Here is a 22,541-nt window from a genome sequence, read left to right as displayed (position 1 = left end):
GGCTGTAGGAGCCTCAGACCCCTTGCCTGAGCTCCGGTTTGTGACATTGTGAGCTTCCGGGCACCAGCTCAGGAGAGTGTCAGCACAGGGCCCTTTGCTTAATCCTGGTCTTGGACCAAACTGACCTCTGTGCCCGGACTGCCCTCAAAGCCCTTGATCTGTAGTTCAAAAAATTTCTCTTGACATTTACAACTTCTCTTGAAGGTATAAGGTCCTCAACCTTCCAGAAAGGGAAAGACCCGTCGGTCCGTCGCTTGACAATTATTGAGTACCTACTCCATGCGTCCTGTGCCCCGGAGATCCTGGGGGCTGTGCATTAATGTGGGGGCTAGAATTGAAGCTAAAATTCTCCGCCTCTGTCCGTCCCCTGAATGTCCACCTCTCTCCACCCCTGAGGAAGCTGTAAAACATGATGCTTCTGCCCAGGGTCAGAGGGGATCTGAGGCCACAGGGAGCCTGGCCCTCAGCCTGGCCCACACTCCAGCTGAAGGGTTTGGACCTGTGTGGTTTTATTCGCACCAGTATCCAAACGGAAGGCGGGTAGCCCCACCAGTCCACGCGGTCTGGAGTCAGCGCACAAATGATCCTTTATGCGATGTTTTTCTTAATCGTGGTAAAACACGCGTAGCATAGAACGTACCTTCGCCACCCCTGTTAGGTCCGCAGTTCGCTGGTATTAAGGACATTCACGCTGCCGTGCACCCACGTCCGGACCTTCTTCATCGTCCCAGTCTGAGACTCTGTCCCCACTAAACACGAACCACTGCCCCACCCCTTCCCATTCCTGGCATCCACCCCGCTCTCTGTGTCTGTGGGTCTGACTCCTGCAGGGACGTCATATAAGGGGAGCCACAGCGTTTGTCTTTTCTTGACTGGCTTCTTGCAACGAGCATCATGTCCTCAAGGCTCATCCGTGTTGTAGCGCGTGTCTGAATTTCCTTCCTTTTTAAGGAGTAGTCCACTGTGTGGATGGACCCGGTTTTGTTTATCCACTCGTGTATGTGATCTTCTAAAATGACTCGTGAACCTTATAGTTCTTCAAAGGACGATTTGAATCAGCCTGTGGGCATTGTCTAGGTGACGCTGCTCTGGGCACTGTGGGGGACCCACAGAAGGGACGGGACACCCAGATGTCCTTGCCCTAGGTAGTCTGTGCTGTGCCGTCTGGGTACATCGTGGCCAGACTATACTGAGACTCTGAGATGTTACAGAATTGCGGGTGTGTGGCCGTGGGAGGCGAGGCTGGGACCTGGTGGCTCTCAGAGGCTGCGGGGATTGGTGGAAGGTTCTGGGCTGAGACGGTGCGGGCAGGGCCCCGTCCCGACGCCTTCCTCACTTTCCTTCGTCGTGTTTCTACGCCCCGGCGAGAGCGGGCTGGCTTCCCAGGACGGAAGGGTCGTGTGTCTGGGTAGATGGGGGGTGGGGGCCGGTGGACGGTGAAGGCGGCCGGTCTCTGCCCGTCATGCGAGGAAGGCCACACTGGAAGGAGGATCCTCAGAGCTCTGCGAGGCAGTCTTCAGGCCGCCTTCCGCTGGGTCTTGCCTTGGCTCCGCGCTCAGCCTCAGAGCCAGTGCTCCCTGGTGACGGGGACCGGGGTCACAACTCCCACGTGGGCCGGGAGCCCCAGATGCCCAGCCCGACGCAAGCGTGGCCTGCTGGTCTTTTGGTGCCACCTGATCCGTGAACATTTTTAGAAGGTCCGATCGAGGCATGAAGGCAGTCGGAGGTCTGTGCTCCACCTGTCGGGTCCGAGGCCGGCCGGGCCGGTGGGAGGGCGCATCCTGCCCTGTGCCCAGACGCACCCGCTCCTCTGCGCTCAGCCTCTGACCTTGGACAGCCTGTCATGGCGGCTCTGTGAGAGCCGTTTCTCCTCCGTGAAATCCAGATGTCAGTGCGGATGATTTTCAGGATTGTTGGTTACACCAAGCATAAAATGGAGAACACAAAACGGGACAGATGACAACCTTTGCTGGCATTCCTGGCATCGGGGGAGGTGAGGTGGCCCGTTGAGGTCCAGGCTGGGGGCTGGAACCCCGGCTTTCCCACACAGCCCGGCTGGGTGGGCCCCGTCACCCGGTTTCCTTCCCCGCAAACCCCACCTTCCTGGCGGTTGCGTGGATGGTGCCGCGTTACCTGATCGGCCGAGAAAATATTCAGATTGATTTAAATACAGGATCAGAAAGAAAAGGAAAAGACAACTTTTGAGGAAGCCGCTTAGAAACACTGTTCTTCTAAGGACAGTTGAAAGCGGCCGATTCCCAGATGCCAGCCCCGAGCGGGGCCACGCTGCGTGGGAGAAACACGCCCCTGCATGGTCCCCCGACCTGTCTGTGAGCCCCTCCTGTGCTGCGGGTCAGTGGTTCCAATGGGCTGACTGTTTGGGTTGTGATCTGTTCAGGGCTCTGAGATGATGATGGCCCCTGTCACGTTTGTGTTAGGGTGTCCAGTGCCCATGGGTAACGGGACTGCCGAGGGGTATACTGGTCCCGCCTCCCCAGGCTTGCGCCCTCCCGTCCTGCACCAGCCCCGTGGTCAAGCTCACTCAGGCACGTCCGTCAAAGCCCCCCACGCAGCTCGGGGCGGGGGGGGGGGTCATTCCTCGGTGGGTGACTCTCCTTGCTAGTGGCTGAGCCGGAGGGAGTGGTGTGCAAACTCCATACCCCGAAGGAGGGCTCCCTCCTGCCCGTGGGGTTTCTGTTTCTAGGGTGTAGGCTTCCCGCCTGTCCCGCTCCCACTCAGGAATGGGCAGGCCTCAGACACACGTGTGGCCATGACAAGGCTCCCCGCCCCCCGCTCCGTCCCATGTAGACCCTGCTTTTCTGCAGTCACTGCCACCCCCTGGGGCTGGCACCGTCCATGAGGAGGCAGCGTCCTTTAGTGGCAGGATCTGTGGTCTCGGAGCAGACAGGGCGTCATCCATGCTGGCTCTCCAGCACGCTGGCTGTGTGACCTCATGGAAGTCATCACCTCTCTGAGCCTCAACTGCACGTGTGTAAAATGGGTATAAACACCACCCCCCCACACACACCGGGGCGCCTGGGGGGCTCAGTCGGTTAAGCATCTGACTTCGGCTCAGGTCACGATCTCATGGTTCCCGTCGGGCTCTGTGCTGACAGCTCAGAGCCTGGAGCCTGCTTTGGACTCTGTGTCTCCCTTTCTCTCCACTCCTTCCCTGCTCACGCTCTGTCTCTCTCTCTCTCTCTCAAAAATATATAAACACTAAAAAAAAATACCACCCCTACTTTAATGTAGACCAAAATGTTTCCAAAGGAAGTAATCTGACAGCTTCTGCTTTTAAAGCTCTGCTTCTGACTTGGTTATTTGTGAGGGGGGTGGGGGCAGGAGGCAGAACAGAAGTGAGGAGTTAAATACGAAGCAATATATAGGCACAGAGCTATCTCCTAATTTACAAAAAAATCAATGAGAGGCAGGAATCGGCAAGCTTTTTCTGTAAAGGTCCAGACAGTAAATATTTTAGGCTTTTCGAGCCAGACGGTCGCTGTGGAGACCACTCGGCTCTGTTCTTTGCAGTGTGAAAGCAGGTGTCCCCACAGGTGAGTGTGGCCAGAGTGGGCCCGTGGTGCAAAATGGGCAGCGCGGGCTTGGCCCTTGACCATCATTTGCCAACCCCGGAATTGGGGACCTTGACCCGAGAGGAAAATTCTTGAAGACGCGAGCAAACGGAATATGAACACAGCTGGCCCCGGGCCTCATCTCTAATGAAACGTGTGCAAAATAACACAGTAACGCAGCAGGGGCACTCCCGTTTCTACGGATTGCACTGGCCAAGATCAAAAGGTTGAGGGGCAGCAGACGCTCATGCACGGTGGCTTTGACAATATTTACCAGCAGATGAAGCGAATAAAGCCTCCGGTCTAGGAATCCCACTTCTAAGAAATTATCTCACAGATAGACTTTTTCTGCACACCAATATTCATCGAAGCATTGCTTACCCAAGAAAAAGTTTGAGGCCTCACAAATGCGCCCCAAGAGTGAGGTCCATCCGTACGGTGGCATTCTGTGAGGCCATTAATTGGACCAGGGGGATCTCTAGCAGACATCCGGGAAGTTTCTGGAAAAAAAAAAAAAACAAAAAAACAAAAACAAAACCTAGCACACGTAAGAAGGTCTCTCTGGTAGGGACCTAGGCGGGAGAGGTATGTATTTCATATTTTGTATTTTGCGTCCCTCTCTTTTGGTTTTGTGGAGCTGTTTTGTTTTTACCAAGAGCACGTGCTGTCTTTACGATCAAGAAAACAACACTGAAGAGTAAGGTGACACAGAGTGTCCAGGGCCGTCCCCAGCCCGTGCTTTGGGCCCCATCCTAGTTTCTCTTGGTCCCAACCTCCTGCCTCTCGCCCCGCCTTCCAATTTCAGCTGTGTCCCCTTCCCTGTCGCCAACCCCCCGCCCGCTTTGCCTGTCCCTGAACGTCACGTAATGGAATCACGCGGCAAGTGTGACCCTGCTGAGACCCGACCGTCAGCATCGTGGACCTTCGTCTCCCGCTCGCTGCCGAGTTGGGTGCCCCTGCGTGGACGTCCGTGGTTTCTCAAGCCGCTGGTCCCACCGCTGGTACACATCTGTGTGTTTGCGCTCTGGGGCTGTTATGATAAAGCTGCTGTGAACACTTTTGTGGAAGTCTTGGTGGTGATGACCCATTTTTTTTTTTTAATCCGAAGGTGAACAGAAGCCCCGTGTCAGCATTGCTGAGCTTTCGTAAATCGTTATTTCAGGGGATGAACGTCGGAACGAAGTGAAACTGTGTCTTACTAACATTAGTGCGTCCTTCCTTGTCTGAGTGAGGATTATGTGATTCATTGAAGTTTCCTAAGAAGAAATGGCCTTTATTTAAAAAAAAAAAAAAAAAAAAAGGGATTTGAGTGTCGTTAGCGCAGCAGGAAACGCTCGGTTGAATAGTAATGACGCCTCACACTTCTGGCCCAGGCTCCGGTCTCCAATTCTCAGATGCTTTTCCAAACCCGACTTGTCAACCTCCATCGCGCCTGGGGTGCCGTGGCCTGTGGTCATCCTTGTTCGCAAAGAGGTGTGCAGAGATCCCCATTCCTGGGGACGTTCCGGGGCGGGGGCGTTCTCTGTCTCTGCAAATCCCGTCTCCCCCGGCCCTTAGGGGAGATTCTGGTTGCATTCGGGGACGCTTCAGGTGTCGGAAGAAAGCGGCCTTGGAAGGAAAGGGCGCTTTTCTCTCTAAATGTCCCACGTTCGGGAGACCGCCCGCCTAGGGCAGAGCACAGGACAGTTCACGTGGAGTGGACCAGTCTCCCGTCCCCTTAATGTCGTTGTACACGGTTTTTACCTAGTGCTGTGTCTTTCTTAACTAATTAAAACTTTTGTTTTGGTTTTAATTTATTTTTATTTTAGAGAGAGAGCACACAAGTGGGGAGCAGGGGCAGAGAGGGAGACACAGAATCGGAAGCAGGCTCCAGGCTCCGGGCTGTTGGCATAGAGCCTGACACGGGGCTCAAACTCATGACCCGTGAGATTGTGACTTGAGCCAAAGCCGGATGCTTAACCGACTGAGCCCCCCAGGTGCCCCTAGATGGCCGCCTTCTTGTTGTGACCTGGCGTGGCCTTTCCCTCCATGTGCATTTGACCCTGTCCCTCTCTGTGTCCAGTTTCCTCCACTTACGAGGACACGGGTCATATTGGATGAGGGTCCCGCCCCTAACAGCTTCATCTGAACTTCACCACCTCTTTAAAGGCTTGATCACTAACTACAGGTACTGGGGTTAGGGCTCCAATGTATGAATTTGGGGGGGACACAATTCAGCTCATCGCCTTCAGAGCAGGTCTCTTTGAAAACGTTGTCTACACTGTCCCCAACTCCTCCCCTGCGCTGTGTCTGGGACTCGCTTCAGCCAGGCTTTGGGCCCCAGCACTCTATTTAAATAGCTCTTTTTTTTTTAATATGTTTATTTTTGAGAGAGACAGAACATGAGCAGGGGAGGGGCAGAGAGAGAGGGAGACACAGAGTCCAAATCAGGCTCCAGGCTCCGAGCTGTCAGCACAGAGCCCGACACGGGGCTCGAACTCACGGACTGTGAGAGCACGACCTGAGCTGAAGTCAGACGTCCAACCGGTTGAGCCACCAAGGCACCACTGTTTAAATGGCTCTTATCGGGGCGCCTGGGTGGCTCAGTCCGTTGAGCGTCCAACTTCGGCTCAGGTCATGATCTCACGGTCCGTGAGTTCAAGCCCCACGTCGGTCTCTGTGCCGACAGCTCGGGAGCCTGGAGCTGCTTCGGATTCTGTGTGTCTCTCTCTCTCTCTGCCCCTCCCCCATTCGTGCTCTGTCTTTCTCTGTCTCAAAAATAAATAAACATTAAAAAAATTTTTTTTTAATTAAATAAATGGCTCTTATCAAGGTCACCTGGGGCCCCAAGTGGCTAAGTCCAGGGGTCCATTCTTAGTCCTTCCAGGATCTGACCTGGCCGCACATGACAGTCCACCCCTCCTCACAACACGGGTTGGTTTTCTCTCTTGGTTTTTGTCCTTCTTCACTGACCACTTCTTCTGATATCTCTTTTCTGATTCCTCCGTAACCTCCCAAGGTGCCCGGGGCCTCTTCTTCCGGTGCTTTCCTTCCCAGGGGGGTCTCATCCAGCCTCACGGCTTCCTTCCGAAGCGCTCTCCGGCTCACGGCTGCCAAGTAGAGACTCGCTCAGGCCCCCTTCTGGACTCTAGACGCTGACGGCCAGAGAGTCTCGACTTGTCTCCCTGGGCCTGGAGTAGGTCCACAATCAAACTTCTGGTTTCCCCGACCCTGCCGGGTGCGGAGGCGTCAACACCCCTGAGACGCCTGGCTTCCCCTCTTAGAAACAGGAGTGTGTCCGCCTGCCCAGTGCAGAAATCCCAGCTGCGCCAGCTAGGTCATGGAGAACGCCGTTCCGGTGCCTTGTTGGTGCGTCTTTCGGTGGGGACTTGCTCTCCCGGCGGGTGGGGCATCGTGTGGTGTGCTGGAGACACCGCGGGCCTCAGGAGGAGGCGACTTGGGGCCTGGGCCACGAACCCACTGGGCAGTCTTGGCCAAGTGCCTTCTCCCCTGTGGGCTCAGTGTCCTCCTGCGTGAAGCAGTTAATCAGACGGGCTTTGGGCCGGCGCGTGGGTTCCATCTGGAGGGCCGGTTGGTGCCAGGCCGCTCGTCATGGCTTGCGTAAGAAGGACGGAGCTCTGTGATCGACTGCCCATGTCTGCTGCGGGTGTAAAACTGAAATTGAAGTCTGGGTGCCCCCCGGTGAGTCATCTGTGCCCTTGCGTGTCATGACCAGGAACCGTCAGAGCCTTAAAGCTCCTGATTGCTCGGTGACCTTGAGCAAACCACTTCACGGCCCCAAGGTTTTGTTTCTTCACGAGCAAGATGGAGATAAATAATCCCTCCTCCCTACCGCACGGACTTGCGCTGAGCGGATAGCGGGTGAACAATCGCTTTGAAAACAGCAAAACGTTACATGGACGTGAGCTTTTATTGTCGCTAATTGACCTCTCTCGCCCTGCATCCGTGTTGACCGGGCCTTCCTCCCGGCCGTCTCATCGGGCCAGGCTCTCCTTGCGCCCCCGCTCTGGCAGGACAGCGCCGGCCGGGTTCCCCTCGTGACGATGAGGAAGGGGGTGGCCATGAGATGTTGGGTGTGGGGCGTGATCTTCTGTGTCGATCTGCAAACCCCCGGGCAGGCGGCTTCCTCCGGGGCCTTGCGGACGCTCGGGGGTGCGCCTCTTGCGCTGGTCCCCGGCCGCTGGGTGATGCCTCGGCACAACAGGTGTGGAACAGAAACCTCCCCGGAGCAGACTTTCGTCTCCCTTCGGTGTTCACGTGTATCGCTCAGATCTCTGGGCTTCGTTCTCCAGTTGGGCGGGTTGGGAGTGGCTGTGGTGAATTTCTGGAGTGGGCACTGCCCTGCGGGTTGTGGGGACCCAGTGGAAAGACCCGGACCTGTCTCTTTTGTCACCTGATGAAAACACCCTTGTCCCCAAGCCTACATGTCTCCCTTCTTTCACCTTGAACGTTGTTAATGCCCTGTGTTTTCTGCAGAAATCCCAGAGTCCCTGTTTGCAGCCTCCTGGATGCATTACCTTCTCCCTCCGACCCGGGGGACCCATCCGTTCTTATATTATTTGGTTTAAGTGAAGCTTTGGGGCATTTCTTCTTGCCAGTGGTATGTTCTGAGTCGGATTCATTGGCCAGGCTGCTATTTATTAGTGGGTGTGTTTTATTGTAATGCGATTCATTTCCTTCTGGCTTCATTCTCCGGCCTTTGTCATGAACAATGTTTGGTGTGGTGTGAGATGAGGAGCATTGAAAACTTTTCTAAGACATAAAGGGTCTTTTTTTTTTTTTTCTTTTGGTGAGTGGCAGAAAAATAAAGGACCTGTGTTTCGTGTAGGCTTGGAAACAGTGAATCAGATATTTGTTTTGTTGAAAACCTGAAAATCTCGGGCAGGACTTGAAAGTCTCCGGACAGAGGCGAGCGCCGCGTTTAGGGGTTTGGGGTGATGCCCCTTCCCGACACGCCGGTCTGCAGGAGGGGGGGCGGCTACCCACGGAGACCGATTTGAGAGAGGCCAGGAGGATTGCCTGAGTCAGACCGCTGCCGGGGCAGAGCGGGTGCCCACACTTCCTCCCTTGCCTTTCCTGTTCCGAGGGACATTTTCGTGATTCAACACCTGGTTGTTATTCACAGAAGAAACTGGGTGGTGGGTGTCAGCTCCACAACCCCCCCTCCCACCCCACCAGCAGCCACGCGACCTTGGACGAGTCGCCGAACGTGTCTGCACCTCCCCTCATCTGTAAAATGGGGCTGACGGCATCCTTCCGACAGGAAATCAGATGAGATGCCGTCTAGGGAGCGCCCAGCACCCGCAGCAAGCAGGTTGCTCAGGGGACCCACAGTAAGGGACAAGTCCCGCTCATGAGGCAGGCGGGCGCTGCTCATTGGCAGGGGGACCCAGAGCAGGGTCAGAGGAATTATTGCTGGATCTCAAATTTAGCGACACCAGTTTATGCCTTTGCCCGATGCCCGTATGTCAAGCCCCATCATCCACCTGTTCATTCCTCACCTGTGCCCAGCGGGCCCCATCCACGGCACCCCGCTAGGTGCTGGGGACAAAAGGATGAAACAGCCGGAGTCCCGGCCCCTGCGCGCAGGTAGTGTGGTGAGGAGATGGACATGTGCACACGCAGTGAAGACGGAGCCCCCGGGTCTGGCTGAGGGAGTCGGGAAGGCTTCCCGGAGCCGCCTGAACGACTCTGGCAGAATAACAAAGTTTTTGCCGGCACAGAGGTGGGGAGGGCCTTCTAAGCAGAGAACCAGCCTACGCAAAGCCACGGAGGTGCGGTTAGTGGCAGGTCACACAAAAAGACGGGGGGCGTCGGGGCAGAGGGAGGAGAGGCCGCCAAGAGCCCTGGGTAAGGTGCCAAGGAGGCGGAGGCCGTCCTGTGGGTGAGGGCCGGCTGCTGGGGTGTTCTGAGCGGGAGCCGCGAGCTGGGGTCCCGGTGGGGTCTGAAAGGTCACAAGTGGCAGCGAGGAGACCCGATGGGAGACTCGAGGCAAGAGGCAGGGCCCCCCTCAAATGGGACACAGGCCGGGATTAGTTTTGTTATTTCAAATAAGCGTCACACTCAGGTATGACAGTCATACAGGAGATGTGTCCAGACCCCGATCGCACAGCACCGGGAGGTTAGACAAAGTGCACACGTCCCCGTCACCAGCATCCAGATCAGGAAGCAAAACAGGACTGGTGAAAAAATAATAGTGTAATAATAATAAGGGGCACCTGGGTGGCTCAGTCGGTTAAGTGTCCGACTTCAGCTCAGGTCATGATCTCGCGATTCGTGAGTTTGAGCCCCGCCTCGGGCTCTGTGCTGACAGCTCAGAGCCTGGAGCCCGCTTGGGATTCTGTGTCTCCCCCTCTATCTGCCCCTCCCCTACCCACACTCTGTGTCTCTTTGTCTCTCAATAATAAATAAACATTAAAAAAAATTTAAAAAACAAATAATAACAATGACTTTCAGTATAATAACAAGTTTTAGCATAGGTATGTCCCAAATACTTGCGTGAACATCGAGGTGCTAAAACAATATTGGTTGTTGATCCGAGTGCTGTGTGTCCTGTCTGGCCACCCGAGCTGTGTCCGCGGCTTGCCTGGAGCGATACCTGTTTGCCCGTAGCAGTCCGTCTTATGAACATTGCACGTTTTGTCTGTATTATCAGTGACGGCTCTTTTGGGTTGTTTCCAACTTTGTGCCATTGTAATAAGGCAATTAGGACCGTCCTTAACGTCTCTCTTTTGGAGATACACACCTCTCTTTGGAGATACTCAAGAGTGGATCTGCTAAATCAGAGTATGCCAACAGTCAGCTCTAGGAGATCATTCTCCAAGAGTGTTGCTCCAGACTACACCCCCGTCAGTGACAGATGTGAGCCCCAGCTGCCCCACATCTTGGCCTACATGTGCTGTCTTCTGTCTTTTTGTTTTAGCCATTCGTGTGGCTGTATGGCCAAAACAAAAAACTTTGTGGTTTTTAATTTGCATTTCACTTATGACTAATTAAGTTGAGTAACCTTTTTTGTGTGCTTATTGGCCATTTTGGATATTGTCCTTGGTGCCTCGTCAAGTGTTTGGCCTGTCATTCTATTAGGTTGTCAGTTTCTTATTGAATTGTAGTTGTTCTTTATATATGATAGGTAGGAGTCCTTTGTCAAATATATGTACGACTGATACCTTTCTTCAGTTTATGGCTTGCTTTTTCAAAACCTTCTTGGTAGGGTCTGCTGATGAATAGGAGTTTTTAATTTTAACATAGTCAAATCATGTGGTCTGTAACCATACTTCTTACGGTTAATCTTTTTTTTTTAATGTTTTATTTATTTTTGACAGAGTGAGAGAGAGACAGCATAAGTGGGGGAGGGGCAGAGAGAGAGGGAGACAGAATCCAAAGCAGGCTCCAGGCTCCAAGCTGTCAGCACAGAGCCCAACGCGGGGCTCGAACTCACAGACCGCGAGATCATGACCCGAGCCGAAGTCGGACGCTCAACCGACTGAGCCACCCAGGCGCCCCGGGTGAATCATTTTTTGAACTCTATTCCAGAAAGATTTGTCTACCCCAAGATTTACGTTTTCTTCTAAAAGCTTTATCGTTCCATCTTTCACATTTAGATCTACAAAGCCCTCTAGAATGAATTTTTTTCGTTTCTTTATTTTCTTTTTTGTTAAGGTTTATTTACGTATTTCGAGGAGGGGGAGGGGCAGAGAGAGGCAGAGAGAGAATCCCAAGCAGGCTCCACGCTAATAGCGCATGGCTCGATCTCAGAGACCTTGAGACTGTCACCTGGGCCGGACTCAAGAGTCAGACACGCGACCGCCTGAGCCACCCAGGCACCCCTGAATTTTTTCCTTTAAAATAAACCGTATTGAAGGACACTCGAGATACGATGCAATGCACCCATTTTAACTCCACAGTCCATTGTGTTTTCACAGAGGTGGATCCCTGTGTCATCACAACCCTACTGGAGATAGAGAACGTTTCCATGACCCTTCAAGCTGCCCCACATTCCCCTTGCTACTCAGGATGTGGTCCCTGGGCCTGTAGCCTCAGCCTCACCGGGAAGCTGGTTAGAAATGCAGACTCTCAGGGCCCTGCCCCAGACCTGCTGAATTAGAATCTGCACTGTAACAATATTCGAAAGTACTTTATATGCACATTAAAGGTTTAGAGGCACTTTGAGTTCCTCTGGAGAGAGGTGACAAGCCAAAAATGCTGTTTCTATTGTTATAAATAGCATAGCCTGAAGCAAGGCAGAGGACATGATAGATTATCCAGTTTGGGGGGAAAATGAACGTGAGGACTAAGTTGGGAAGAAATGTCGAAGTCATTACAGGAGCACCCTCTGGTCCCCGGACTAAAAACGTATCCTCCTGGGGTCCTGGCCCCACCGATGCCGGGGCAGGGCTCACTGAGGGGGATGAGATTTACCACAGGGGAAGCTCCTGGGGCGCCTGCCTCCTGGTCTGCCCTGGACCCGAGTGGAGAAAACCATCCATCCCAAGGACCAAGCTCAGAAGGGACTTAATTTTGGGGTGGTTACTGTCACCTTTTTTTCCTTAATTTAAAAAAAAAAATTTTTTTTCAACATTTATTTATTTTTGGGACAGAGAGAGACAGAGCATGAACGGGGGAGGGGCAGAGAGAGAGGGAGACACAGAATCGGAAACAGGCTCCAGGCTCAGAGCCATCAGCCCAGAGCCCGACGCGGGGCTCGAACTCACGGACCGCGAGATTGTGACCTGGCTGAAGTCGGACGCTTAACCAACTGCGCCACCCAGGCGCCCCCCCAGAGTTTCACTTTTAATTATTATGTTTGCTGGAGGATTTTTGTGGATGTGTTTAATTAGTTTAAGAGGATCTATTTCCTTTCGGTTCCTAGTTTGCAAATATATTTTATCATGAGTGTGCATCAGATTTTATCAAGTGCTGTTTCTACAGTCACTGAAGTATATACAACTCTCTGCCTTACTCTTTTTTTTTTTTTTTTGAAGTTTATTTTGAGAGAAAGAGAGCGAGCAGGGGAGGGGCGGAGAGAGAGAAAAGCAGGCTGGACACTATCAGTGTGGAGCCTTGTGTGGGGCTTGAACTCACGAACTTGAACTGAAACCAAGAGTCGGACGCTTAACTCACTGAGCCACCCAGGCGCCCCTCTTTGCCTTATTCTTAATTAATCAAATCCCACTGTACTATTTTCTAAACTTCAACCAACTTTGTATTTCTGGGATAAAGCCAACGTGGTCATGGTTTTATTTATTGTAGCTAGATTTTTCCTAGTTGGAGAATCTTTTTATTTATTTATTTTTAATGTTTATTTATTCTTGAGAGAGAGAGAGAGAGACAAGAGTATGAGCAGGGGAGGTGCAGAGAGAGAGGGAGACACAGAATCCAAAGCAGGCTCCAGGCTCCGAGCCATCAGCACAGAGCCTGACCCGGGGCTTGAACCCATGAACTGCGAGATCATGACCTGAGCTGAAGTCGGACGCTCAACTGACTGAGCCACCCAGGTGCCTCCTAGTTGGAGAATCTTTTTGAGTTAAAACACTCATTTTGTGCTTTCTCTCTTCCCCAACTTTTAATATATCATATATATATATATACATATATATATGTATATATGTATATATATATATATATTTTTCCCCCTTCAGGATTGAGATATTTGTTGTGTTTCCCTCCCAATTCTATTCCTCACCCACTGGCTTCTGGTTCACGAGTTATATATTCCATTTTTCATTCATTTAATGGATACTGTAGACATTTTAACATTCATATTTAATAAACTATAAGTTAATTAATATCTTTGCCTCCCTCCCCCTGCACAATACAAGGACTTTTTCATTCATTTCCAAATACTGAGTTTGCCAACTGTTTCATGCACGGCTGTCAGGTATTTTAATTCTCTTATTTTAAAACCCACAAAATAGACATTATTAGTTTTGTTACCGTTTTCTTTGGTCATTATTCCTCTTTAAATCTAGACTTAGTATTTTTCTTCCTTCCAGAAATATATCCTTTATAAGTTCCCGTAATGGGGTTCTTTTGGCGATAAATTCCCTATTTTTATCCGAAAATGCCTTGATTTTGCTGCCGTTCTGAGATAAAATTGCTCAATGCGTATGGTTCCAAGCTGCCGATGCGTTCTTTCAGCGCACTGAACGGATCGTGCCCTGCCTGCAGCTTCTCTTGTCCACATCTTTCTCATCCCCGAGTAACCGCTGTTCCTTGGAAGGCAGTCTTTTCCCCGCTTGCTTCTTTCGTAGCCTCTTTGCTTTCTATTTACGATGTTCCTTCCGCAGCCGCAATGCAGATCCGCGGGTGTGGATCGAGGCTTTCGTTCTCCGTCTTGGGATTCGTCGTGCAGCCTGCATCTGAGGGAGTCACCTTTCATCAGTTGTGGAAAACGCTCGACGGTGCCCGCCCCGAGTCCCGTCTCCCCTCCTGGACATCCCAACACGTGTGGCGCCGTCTGTAATGTCCCTCCACATGTCTGAACCTTCCCAGTGGTTCCTGTCTTTTTTGCCTTGCAGTACCACCTTCTTGGTGAATTCTGCATGTCTGTTTTTCAGCTGACTAATCATCACTTCTGGTGTATCTGTTCTGTTCACCATCCTTTGAGGGCTTTAAAAAACCAAAGTATAAGGATGTTTTATTTATTTATTTATTTATTTATTTATTTATTTATTTATTTATTGAGAGAGAGAGAGAGAGAGAGCGTGTGCACGTGCCCGTGGACTCATGGGAAGAGCAGAGAGAGAGGGAGAGAGAGAATCCCAAGCGGGCTCCGCACCGTCAGCACAGAGCCCGACCCGGGGCTCCATCCCATGAACCATGAGATCCTGACCTGAGCCGAAATCAAGAGTCGGACGCTTAACCAGCTGAGCCACCCAGGCCCAGGATGTTTTCAAACACAGACAAAAGTAGAGATTCAGACCATGAACGCTTTCTGCCGTTCGAGTTCATCGGTATCTGCGCGTGTCCCCCTTTGTTACAGCCGCGCGTCCTCTCCCCTCGCCCGCGTGTGGCCGAGCGCGGCCCAGACTCTGCACCATTTCACCCGGAGCCGTGGGGTTCCACAGAGTTGTTAACGTCAGTCATGATCGTTTGGTTCTTTCAGACATCTGCCTGGTTGAGTTGTTGTTTCCCTTTTATATCTTGGTTACTTAAACGTATTAAACATGTGGTTCTTTAAGCATATTGGAGATGAGACATCTGTATTGTGCTTCGTTCAAATTCTAACATCTGGATTCCTGGCGGATCTGTCTCTACAGTTATTGTTCTGCTGTTGGTGACGGGCCTGTGTTGTGTTTCTTTGTTGTTATTCTTTAATTTTTTTAAGTTGGTTGATTTGAGAGAGAGAGAACAAGCAGGAGAGGGGCAGAGAGAGAGAAGGAGACACAGAATCTGAAACAGACTCCAGGCTCCGAGCTGTCAGCACAGAGCCCGACGTGGGGCTCGAACCCATGAACTGCGAGATCATGACCTGAGCCGAAGTTGGACGCTCAACCGACCGAGCCACCCAGGCGCCCCTTCAATAGATGTTTTAAAGGACTTTTTCTGGCATTTCAGATCTCTTATGGGAGAAGTATCTTAGACTGTGTATGTAGTCTTCCCAGAAACGGTGCTGTCTGCTTTCCACCTTCTAAAATTTTGGTGATATGTCTCACCTGCCCTGGTCCTTCCCATTCTCTGTGTCCCCACAAACACACACACACGCGTGTGCGTGCGTTCCGTTCCTTTCCTGTCCAATTGGTGCCGCTCCAGGGGGGAACGGAGAGAAATGTGTAGGCATTTAAACTGCAAATCCGATTTGGGGCATTTTAAGTAATCTTTCTCTCTCTCTGTGCTGACAGCTTCTCTCCTCGTGCGTCTTTCTTTTGCTTCTCTAAGTTTGGTCCTCAGACCAGCAACACCGTCATCCCTTGGGCTCTTGTTAGAAATTCAGGCTCCCAGGCCCCACCCCAGACCCTCCGGGCTGTTGCAACACCGGCCCCTGCTGATTGCGACGCACCACAGACCTCGAGGCACCGGGACGACCCGCTCGGTACATCGTGGGGCTCCACACGGGCCCCTTCTCCTGGCCCTGGTTCCTTTCTCATCCCGGCTCCCTCTTCTTTCTCCCCTGGGGTCCCTGTTCAAGCCGGGAGCTCTGGTACAGCAGTCCTCAAACCTGCACATTAGAAGCGACTTCCGAAAGCCACGCTTCCTGGGCCACACCACAGCTAATTACATCCTTGTTTGGGGCAGGGCCCGGGGCATCGTGTTCCAGAAGCTCCCAGGGTGAGCTATATGTATCCGGGAGACACAAAGATAGTAAGAAACAGCCACGGCCCTGGGAAGTTCCCAGCCCGGAGTGGAGAAAACATCCTGAAGAATCGGAAACAGCCCCAGGGGCAGAGGTAGATTCCTGGGCATTTAACGTAAACTGCGTGCCCCTGACTGCTGCCCCAGCAGCAGCTGGGTGGCCCCGGCCGCACACAGGTGACGCAGGCCTCAGCGGCCTGACGCTCCACACCCTTCTCTCTGCGTCCTTCGTTCTGCTTTTTCACGGAGCCGTGCCCAGCGCATCCTCAGGTCAGTCGGCGGAGGATGGGCCCTCTGAGAGCGGGTTCCTCCGGGAGCCGCTGTCCCGTCCGCCAGCCGGACGAGGCGCCTCCACGCGCCGAGCTGCCGCGAGTCGGACTTAACGGTGCCGGGTGGTGGTTGGAGGTTCCCGCACGGGCCCCGCGGTGAGCCGCTGCCCGATCCCGCTGTCTGCGGTAGCAGATTCTCGCACACTTAATGACCTCCCTGGACGGGCTCTGGGATCGGAGGCTGGACGCGCTGCCAGCCAGGCGAGGACGGGGCCGGCTTCGGAGCCTCTCCGGTGCTGAAGGCCCCTCCGGGGTGTTACGGGCTGAATTACACTCCCCCACCAAAACTCGTGCGTTGACATCCTGATCGGCGCGGGACGTTGGGATGGACTGTGTTTGGAGACGGGCCTTGAAAGAGGTAATTAAGGTCAAATGAGGTCGGTAGGGTGGGCCCTAATCCAGTCTGACTGGTGTCCTTAAAAGAAGAGATCAGGGGGCGCCCGGGGGGTTCAGTCGGCTAAGCTTCTGACTTCGCCTCAGGTCATGATCTAATGGCTTGTGAGTTTGAGCCCCCCATCAGGCTCTGTGCTGACAGATTCTTTCTCTCCCTCTCTCTCTGCCCCCCCGCTCCCCGCTTGTGCACACACACTCTCTCTCTCTCAAAAATAAACATTAAAACAATTTTTTTTAACGTTTATTTTTGGGACAGAGAGAGACAGAGCATGAACGGGGGAGGGTCAGAGCGAGAGGGAGACACAGAATCGGAAGCAGGCTCCAGGCTCTGAGCCGTCATCAGCCCAGAGTCCGACGCGGGGCTGGAACTCACGGACCGCGCGATCGTGATCTGAGCTGAAGTCGGACGCCCAACCGACTGGGCCACCCAGGCGCCCCAAAACAATTTTTAATAAAATTTAAAAAAAGATCAGGACACAGACACGCACAGAGGGAGGATCCCATGAAGACACAGGGAGAAGACAGTCGTCTGCATACCAAGGAGCCGATCTTGGACTTTGAGCCCCAGGACTGAGAGAAGATAGACTTCTGCTTACTAGGCTGCCTGGTCTGCGGGACTTGGTCACCACTGCCCTAAGGGATGGACACAGGGGTCCTGCTGACGTCCCTCTCGTCTGACGTGACCCCCTGCCCCCACATCTGCGGGAGCCCCAGGCAGGGACCCAGACGCTCCCCTCTGGGCGCCGGAGGCCATGGTGCAGTGAATACCGCGGCTGCCGGGCTCAGGACGTGTTTCTAACACAGGTGCAGCCCGTGGGGCCCCAGGGCTTTGAGCCCTCAGCAGGCACCCCCAGGGTCCTTCCCTGCTACCGCAGAGCACCTTGGCGGACCCCTGCTGAGCTCATTTTCTTGAATCAGCCTTTCTGACCCGAGGGGGGGTGGGGGGGGGTGTGCTTCTGAGAGTTCATTTTAAAGTCAGAGGAGGCTCGTTTCCCGGGTTGATTGGGTGCTAAATCTAGCTCCGTACCTTCCCCGCCTGGCACATCTCTTTTGTGGTCGTCGGAAGCAGACGAATGAGAGCTCTCGGGGTCCCGACCCCTCGAGAAGGACCGCATCACAAGGCCCCCCGCCCTCCGGCCCGTCTCCGCCTTTCACCGCAGACTCCCACCATCTGCTCGGAGGCCGAGGGGCACGGGTGACAGGGACCACGTCCCGGGCCACAGCTCCACCTCCCCGGACCCGAGCTAGTTTTGCAGACAGAGGCCCGGCCTGCCCTCCCCGCCCCCCCCCCAACTGCCTGCCTGGCCTCCCCCCTGCCCGGGCAGGCCACCCACCCCGCACTCTCACTCAGGCCCCGGGAAGAGCCCGCTTCCCTCCATGCCACTGCCTCCCTCCTCTGAATCGCCATGGCGTGTTGTGATTAAAAACGAAAACGTGGTGGGGATGTGAAAACGGTGGCAGCTGCCGTGGAAAACACTTAGGCGGTTCCTCAAAAGGTGACACGTAGAGTTGCCGTATGACCCAGCAATGCCACTCCTCGCCGTGCAGCCCAAGGAATCGAGAGCAGGTGTTCCAACAAATGCTTGTACGCGGACGCTCACGGTAACACCGGTCGCAAGAGCCAGCTGGTGGAAGTAGCCCACGTGTGTCCATTAACAGAGGAGAAGGCTCGTACGACAGACTGTCCCTCCGCCACGAAGAGGAACGAAGGGCGTGCTGACGCCTGCTGCAACGCGGACAACCTTGAAACCGCCGTGCCGCGTGAAAGAAGCCGGACACAAAAGACATCGTAAGGTTCCCCTGGCGTGACATATCCAGAAAAAGCAATTCCATGGGACAGAAAGCAGAGTAGCGGCTGCCTGAGGCTGGGGGGGGGGGGGGGGGGGGACCCGGGGGCGGACCCGGCTGCCGAGTGTGTTCGGAACTAGTAAAGGCCATGCTTGCACGGCGTCGTGAACGTGATAAAACGCCATGAGACGGTGCGCTTAAAATGGTTGAGTTTACGTTGTGTGAACTTCGTCTCGATGAAAGGGAGGAAACCATGGGTTCTTAGTGCTACAGGGAACTTGACTCCAGCCTGGACGTGTAGGTGAGGCAAGGCTCCCGTTCGGGGTGCAGGGTGCCCCACACTCGAACGGCTCCTCGTGCGTGAGAGGCAGCCCGTGCCGAGGAGGAGGTGGTGACACAGGGTTAGTACCGGGAGGACGGCCTCCCTCCCTCCCCCGCCTCGTGATCTAGTCACGTGGAGCATTGTCACAGCTCAGTTTAGCTTCTCATTTTCCAACCCCGGCAGTTGAGAGAAACCGCCCAGCTCGGTGGCTTAGTGTCTGGGCTTTGGAGCCAGTCGACTTGGGTTTGAATGTGGTTCCACCAACAGTTCTGTGATCGGGTCAAATCCCCAGCCTGTCTCTCTCTGTCTCTCTTTTGAAACGTTTATTTATTTTGAGAGAGAGGGTGCATACCAGCAGGGGAGAGGGGCGGGGGGGGGGGGGGAGCGGGGAGGAGAGACAGAGAACCCCAAGCAGGCTCCATGCAGCACAGAGCCCAACGTGGGGCTCGATCCCACAAACCGTGAGATGGTGACCTGAGCCGAAGTCAAGAGTCAGATGAGCCACCCAGGGGCCCCCGAGCCCCAACCTCTCTTGAGCAACAATGCCTCTTCTGTGAGGTGGGGATGGCATCCGTGTCTACTAGGTACGTTTTTTTTTTTTTTTAATTTTTTTTTTTTGACGTTTATTTATTTTTGAGACAGAGACAGAGCATGAACAGGGGAGGGGCAGAGAGAGAGGGAGACACAGAATCAGAAGCAGGCTCCAGGCTCTGAGCCATCAGCCCAGAGCCCGACGCGGGGCTCGAACTCACGGACCGCGAGATCGTGATCTGAGCCGAAGTCGGATGCTTAACTGACTGAGCCACCCAGGCGCCCCTCTACTAGGTACGTTTAAGAGAGGTACCAGCTGGGTGCCGAGGGCCACAGCAGGCACGGAGCGCGCCCTCAGCAAGATTGGTCATCGTCTTCAGGAACTCACCCCTCTTCACCGTCCCTGTCTGCATTTCCATATTAATCACCAACTCGGTCTTCTCCCTGGATGGTTAGGGTGACCGCGTAACTCACGATCCACATCGGACGCTTTTTCGTTTTAATTAACGTACAAAAAAGCGACTCTGTGAATTCACAGCATAGTTCCGTGAATTTTGGTGCGTACATAGAGTCAGGTGGCGACCACCAGAATCCAGGTACAGAACAGCTGTCACCCCAAGACAACACCCTCGAATCAGCACACCCTCCCCTCACCCCAGTCCTGGCAACAGCCGACGTGTTCTGACGCCGTACTTTTTCTTTTCGAGTATCTTCGAGTATCCCGCGAGTGGAACTTGGGAGGCTAGCTTCATCCGTCGAGCGCAGCAGCGCCTCTGACATTCATCCATCCACGTTATTGTGGGTGTCTGGCAACAGGTGGTTCCTTTTATTGCTGAGTAGTGTTCCATGGTGCGGGTGGTTCCCGTCGGTGGACATCTGGGTTGTTTCCAGGTTTGGGTGACTGTGCACGACGAGGTCACGAACGTCTGTGCACACGCAGGCTTTGGTGGGAGCGTGAGTTTTCATTTCTCCGGGTGTGTACCTCAGCGGATTGCCACGGTGTCGTGGTATGCCGTGGCAGCTGAGATTGCGTTTCCCTCGTGGCGGACCGTGCTGAACATCTTTCCGTGGGTTTATTTAGCATCCGTGTATCCTTTCTGGCAAAGTGCTTGCTGATGTGTTTTGTTCATTTTTCCTCTCAGGGACTGTGCTTTTGGTGCCTTGTCTAAGAACGCTGACCCATGGCCACAGGTGTTTTCTGTTTTCCTCCTAAAACTTTTATAGCTGTACGTTTTATACTTACATATATGATCCATTTTAATGTTTACCCAAGGTGCAAGGTGCATGCGCATAGGGACGTCCACTTATTTCCTCACTGTTTATTGAAAAACATTGTCCTGGAGCACCGGGGTGGCTCGCTTGGTTAAGCACCTGACTCTTGATATCAACTCAGGTCGTGATCTCACCGTTTGTGGGTTCGAGCTCTGCGTTGGGCTCTACGCTGACAGTGCGGAGCCTGCTTGAAATTCTCTCTCTCTCTCCCTGTCTCTCTACCCCTCCCCCACTTGTTCTCTCTCTCTCTCTCTCTCTCTCTCTCTCAAAGTAAGCAAATAAAAATTTTAAAAAAAGAAAAGGCTGTCCTTTATTGAGTAGCTTTGAACGTTGGTCAAAAATCAAGCCGCCATATTTCTGTGGGTTTGTTTCTGGACTCTGGATGCTGTTCCTTTGATCTGTGTCTGTTCCTTCAGGCCATATTCTGTTGAATACTCTAGCTTTATGGTAGTTTCAAATTCAGGTTTTCAAATGGTTTCGACCATTCTAGTTTCTTTGCCTTTCCATGTACGTTTTAGAGTCAGCTTGTCAGTATCTACAAACAATCCTGCCGTGATTTTTACTGGAATCGGATTAAATATATAGATCAGTTTGGCAACAACTCATGTCTTTGCCACATTGGGGCTTTTAGTCCTCGAACGCCAGCTGCCTCTTCACTCATGTGGGTCTTCTTCGATTCCTTTATCCGTGTTTGTTTGGTAGACGGATCCTGCACCTGTTTGGGGAGAAGCACGCCTGAGGTTTTTGTTTTTGTTTTTGTTTTTGTTTTTGTTTTTGTTTTTGTTTTTGTTTTTGTTTTTGTTTTTGTTTTTGGCGGGAGCTACTTTACATCAAACCAGCAAAGAGTCAACAAAGGGAAAGGACACTGTTAATTACACCAGGACAACAGGCATAAACCAGGGTTGTGCTGGGCAAATGGGGAGACGTCCCATGGATAGGGCACCCTGGTCACGAATGTCTCTCTTCGAGTAGGGTGCTCAGGTGGGTCACAGAACCACAGCCGTTGTCTGGGCCTCCCACCACACAGGGGGACTATTGCTCCTCACAGCCTGGATACCCCCCCCCTTGCTCCCCGATGAAGTAGCTAAAGATTGCATTGGTCTTTGGGTTTGTTTTATGTTTTATTTATTTGGATTTCTGAAAATTCATGCAAACGTTCTTTGACGTTTTTCAAATAATGTAGACAAAGCTATCAAGTCTCCATTGAGGGGCATATCCTCAACCCTGGCAGGCTTCCCGGATGAGACCAGAGCTGTCAGCTTGGTGCGTCACCTTTCAGACCTCCTCCTAAGCAGGTGCCTGTAGCTACGGAAACACGAGCTTCACTTGGGTGGCATCGTACTACACAGAAAGTTCTGCAACTTTTTTTCTTCATTTAAAAATATGTCTCGGAGATCTTTCCGTGTTAGTATAAGTGCCACTTTGTTCTTATCAACACCGCCAAGGTCTCCCACGGTATGAAAGCACCATGTTTCATGTAATCGGTCCCCGCTTGATGGGCATTTGGGATTCTTTCCAACCTTTGCTCTTCTCGTCTGCGTGTGCAGAGCGGTAAATGTCTCTGTAGGTTAGGTGCCCGCGTGGAATTGCCGGGTGTAGGGTGCATACACCGTATGTGTTAATGGTGACCCCAGAATTGGCTGGACCAATGTATATTCTCAGCAAGACATCGTGAGAGTATTTTTTCCCCTGCGCGGTCGCCAAAACCTTGTATTATTGAGATTGAAAAGCTTTTTGCCCCTCAGATTGCTGAAACGTGCTGAAGACAATAACAGTACCTAATGCTTCCAGACAGTTGACTGTGTTCTAGGTGCTTCTCCATAAGCTTACATATTTATGTGAGCTCGTCGAATCCCACAGCAACCTTGTGAGCTAGGGTCCTTTATTGTTCGTGTTTTATAGCGGAGGAAACTCAGGTGCAGAACGAAATCTCTTTGTTTCAAGTGTGTTCTTGTTTATTACAGAGCCTAATTATTGCTTCAGGTTTATTGATCACATAAAGTTTGGTGACTTGCAGGCTCATTTTCCTTCCACCTCATTCCT

The 22,541-nt window shown here is 52.7% G+C and overlaps 1 protein-coding gene across 7 annotated transcripts in view; it reads left to right on the top strand.

The window, feature by feature from the left end:
• The window catches only part of CARD11 (caspase recruitment domain family member 11), a 139,211-nt gene that overhangs the window by 28,505 nt on the left and 88,165 nt on the right, over positions 1–22,541 (top strand). The window lies entirely within an intron of this gene.

The sequence above is a fragment of the Felis catus genome, chromosome E3 (assembly GCF_018350175.1).
Source record: "Felis catus isolate Fca126 chromosome E3, F.catus_Fca126_mat1.0, whole genome shotgun sequence".
Lineage (NCBI taxonomy): Eukaryota > Metazoa > Chordata > Mammalia > Carnivora > Felidae > Felis > Felis catus.
The sequence above is the reverse complement of the archived record's forward strand: the minus strand, read 5'-3'. Positions and strand labels throughout refer to the sequence as shown.